Raw genomic sequence first — 4,330 nt, forward strand, 5'->3', positions numbered from 1 at the left:
TGACAAGGGCAAAGTGACTTATGGTGGCTTATGTTCTAGAGCACACCTCTTCCCTTGGCTTTCCACTGATAAGATCATTGTTTTTCAGTGTATGATTTTTAATTTAACAATGTTTCTTTTAAAAGCAGTGATCAAAATATGCACTGATAGAAGTCTATTAGTTTCAGCAGAGTCACCACCTGTCCTGCATTTAACCAATGATGTTGAAGAGACACCATCAATTTGAAATCTAGCTGATTTTAAAAACTGTTAAAAGCAGTTTCAGAAGTGCATCACCCTGTGCCAATTTTTGTGCTTTCATAATCACAATCATAGCCACCATTATGAGCTCAGTGCTGACAAATTTTAGGACATGATTCTGAAAGGTGTGTTGAACAACTGCATCTCCCACTAAAAGTTGTGCCCTGAGAAATTAAGGCCTGCTCCCTGTCAATGCAGTTAGGATAGTTCCCTTAACAACTGCTAAACTAAGACCAGTTTCCTGCTTGGTGTTTATTCTACATATGTGTGGCTTGTGGCTATGTATTTTTGTCTTCTATTTTCATAATTTAAAAACATATAGTAATTGACCAAAACATTATAGCATTTGTGTATCTGTGGCTTTTTTTTAACCATGACAAAAGAATAAAAAGCCACGAGTTTATTATACTGGATTAGGCATCAGACCATCAAATTAAATATACTGCCTCTAGCAATGGCTGATGTGTAGTGCTTCAGAGGAAGGTGAACCTGTTCACAAGACACAAAACAATTGTGCAAAGCTGTGTGAATGTAAGAAATTCTTTTCTGAACCCTCTGGAGATCATCTTATGCCCCGCAGCATAAGATTTGATCACCTACATCTAGGCTAGTAGGGATAATCACAAATATCATTATTGGTCAAAGTTAAAATTCAACTACAGCATGACTTTATACAACAGTTTTCTTAGTTCACAAAAGTCAACAAACAGCTCTCAGATGGTAGCAATTTTCAGTCACCATCCATCTGTGATGGATTCTTACTCATGAAAGGTTTTTATCCAATTACCAATCTCCTGACCCATGCAGTCTCCTATTTTGTAACTTCTAGGCAAAATAAGACCATGGCTTCCACCTGTCAACTGTTACTTTTACAACTATTCTGTCCAAATTGTTGGACGTGATTTTTTTTTCTTGATGGATGCACAAAACCCTTACTTACCTTACTTTCTACATGTTTCTCTCTCTCTCTTTCTAAATTGTCAAATTTGAAAAGTTAACTTTAAAAAAATTATCTGTGGTCAATCCCTAACCCATTTTACTAACAAACCAGAAGCAGGCAAAAAATCCAATCGTCCCTGTAAAAAGGAAAAATATCAAAACCATGATCATAGTATACCCAAAGTAAAAAATGGTACTAGCAGTTCCCGTTATTTGGAGTTTAGAGAAGAAGTAATGAACAGCATAGATAAAAAGATAAACAGCTGTAAAGCTGCTTGTTAAGAACGATCTCCACCACCAATGATAATCCTCTGCACATAGATGGAAATAGCACAGCAAGACTGTAGTCTCAGAACATGTAATAAGAAGAATTATAAATACTAAGAACAGGAAACCAAACATGTAGTACATTTGATGGGACCAAATACTGTTTAGAATGAAAAAAAGCTGAATATAAATACAACCAAATGGCAAGATGCCACCCATGATGATACCAGGCAACGGCTTTGTGAAAAACAACTGCTCCGGGATCTGACGAGGAATCTGGTTTGTACGAACTGGGTGTTCAATAGGCTTTTCTTTGAATCCAAAATATGCACCAATGAAGGTTAATGGGTCAGAAAATTCCAAACCACATTGCCAGGATAGCAACCGGCGTGCCAAAGGGGATGGCAGCTGATGATCCCTTCACCCACAGAATAAGATTCATAATGAAGAAATCAGCGAAGACAATACCAGGGCACAACAAATGTAAGCAATGCTAAGCAACTATTTATTTTTTCCCATTTCTGTGGTTACTGCCCAGAGGCTCCAATTCACTAGATTACTTAAATATAATTGTATGGTATAGATTTGGTAGAAATTATATCTGACTCAAATCTGGTATAAACTTTTCAATAATTGTAACGAGCCCTGCTACTGCCATTGTTATTAAAGAAGGAAAACTAAAGAACTAAAAGGAAAAACTAAAACAAAAAAGCCCCCACAGGAATAAAAATATCTTGTAATACTATCATTTTGATCATGTGTATGTGACTTGCTGAGTAATGTTAGCCCCATAAAAACAACAATGCTATCCTCATTCTTGGGAACTGCTGCTTGTTCATTCAGACCACATCCTCTGCACATCAAGGATCTTGCTGAATCTTCTCCCATAACATCAGTGGCAGTGTTTTTTTCTATCACTTCTTTCCGTTTCTAAGATTACACATTTTCCAATTTATTTGATTGCTCCAGAAAAAGCTGTGTCACTGTAGCTCGTGTGTGTAGCAAATACTGTGTCAGAAATTGCTTGTAATGGTATGACAGAAGTGGAGTGGATATGTAATAAGGTCACAGGAATGCTGTAGGAATTTCTATGTATTAAGCTATTACTACTGATATGCAATAATGATCTGGACACTGTACGTGATCAGATCAGTGAGGTTATTCTGTATTGGGTAAGAAGACTTCCCCATGTGACTGTATTGATGTAATTTTTATTAGGGTTAGTTTATTATACACCTACAACGCTTGAATTCAATGGGAACTGTACAGGAAGGCAATACAATGGCTTCCCAGATAAGGATACTTAAGTACACGCTAGAAAGTCAATGGAGGCTAGCTGTTAGCTTCAGAGATCCTGTATCTTGTCTCCAATATGTGCCAAATCTTACGTCAGGCTGCAACTGAAGATCAAAAGACCACCACACAGCAAATGAAGATGTAAAACCCATGTTGCCATGTCTTCTCTGCTATTGTTATCCATGCTACAATCACTCCTTCATGTACTGTGCAGAAATGCCCTAAAGAGTTAAAAAGCCTCTCTGAGGAGGAGAAGAGTGGCTTCGCTTATGAACAGCTGCCGGGGCAGACAGGCTCAGTGGAGGAGGCTGAAGGAACTGGGTCTCCCAGATGCAGAGAATGCTAAGCCTTAGGGAAGAACTAGATATGCGTGCAGTATGCTTTATTATTTTTAAGATATGTTTTCTCTTAAATAACACTTGGCTTTAAGAAGAGGCCACTCAAGACAATCTGCCACCTTGGGCAAAACTTCAGTGTGCAATCCCATCCTATCCTCTTAGAAGTTCGCAGTAGGGACTCGCCCCACTGCTCCCCATACAGCTGCTCAGCTCAACCACAACAGGACCCAGGCACCCCACACCCTTTTCTGACCCCCTGCACTCTCTCCCCTCCCAACCCTACCAGTCCATCCCTGCTTGCACCCTCTGCCCCAGATCACACACACACACACACATACACATACCGTTTCTGGATGAGCGCCTCTCTGTCGTGCTCATAGCATGGGGTGGCCACTATGCGAATCCAAAGTGGTGGCAGCAGCAGGGGCCAGGATCTGCTTGGGCACCAGTGTTTGAGGGGGCTGGGTGTGGCATGGCAGGTGCAGGTTGGCCACTAACATGGAGCCAGGCTGGTCATTGTGCTTGTGGCCAAAGCCCCAGCAGCACTCGCAGTGCCACTAGAAGCAGCTCTGAGCAGCTCAGCTCCTGAGCTGGGGCCAGAAGCCAAATGACTGGGGATGGGCAGCAGCTGCAGAGGGGGCAGGAGCGCTTCCCCAGAGCCCTGGGGGGGCCGTTTCCTACTTCTAGGAGCCCACCTGGCATAACCCCCTGTTCCAGGGAGCCCTATCCCCCGTGCCATCCATGGAGGGAACCTGGGAAGATCCCCAAATCTGTCACTTAAGGCAGCTGTCTAGGTTGCCTATCTGCCTAGAGCAGCCACGGGTCTTAAGGAAGCTGTTTGGTCACAAATTGACACTGTTATGTCCCAGAGGGAGAAAAACTGCAGAGGCTGAGCCCAAGTCAGAACTTCTAAAGTGATCATGGCTGATACCCAGGGAACTGCCACCCAGCACCTGGTCTGAGAGTGGGAGAAAAGCTTGATTCAACCCCAAGAAAGAGATGATGGCTCCAGGCCTGAGACCTAAAGCCTAAAGAGATCAGGAGGCATTAGGGGTGAAGTTTGGCTGGTAATTGTATGGCTCATTCAGTTGCTTAAAACATTCCTCCCTACATAATGGTTTATTTGAATGTTTGGCCCTGATGTGTTTAAACTGAAGCAATTTTCTTTGATTGTTCAACAGAATGGTGATGCTTTGTCCAAGCTCCAGCTAAGTCTGTGTTTGCTGGTTTCAGGCTATTTACCTAAGACT

At 41.9% G+C, this 4,330-nt stretch overlaps 1 pseudogene; it reads right to left on the minus strand.

The window, feature by feature from the left end:
* Positions 1-1,266: 1,266 nt before the first annotated feature.
* LOC140916623 (transmembrane 9 superfamily member 2 pseudogene) lies at positions 1,267-2,894 on the minus strand (annotated as a pseudogene).
* Positions 2,895-4,330: the final 1,436 nt, after the last annotated feature.

This window comes from Lepidochelys kempii, chromosome 8 (assembly GCF_965140265.1).
Source record: "Lepidochelys kempii isolate rLepKem1 chromosome 8, rLepKem1.hap2, whole genome shotgun sequence".
In the NCBI taxonomy this organism is placed as follows: domain Eukaryota; kingdom Metazoa; phylum Chordata; order Testudines; family Cheloniidae; genus Lepidochelys; species Lepidochelys kempii.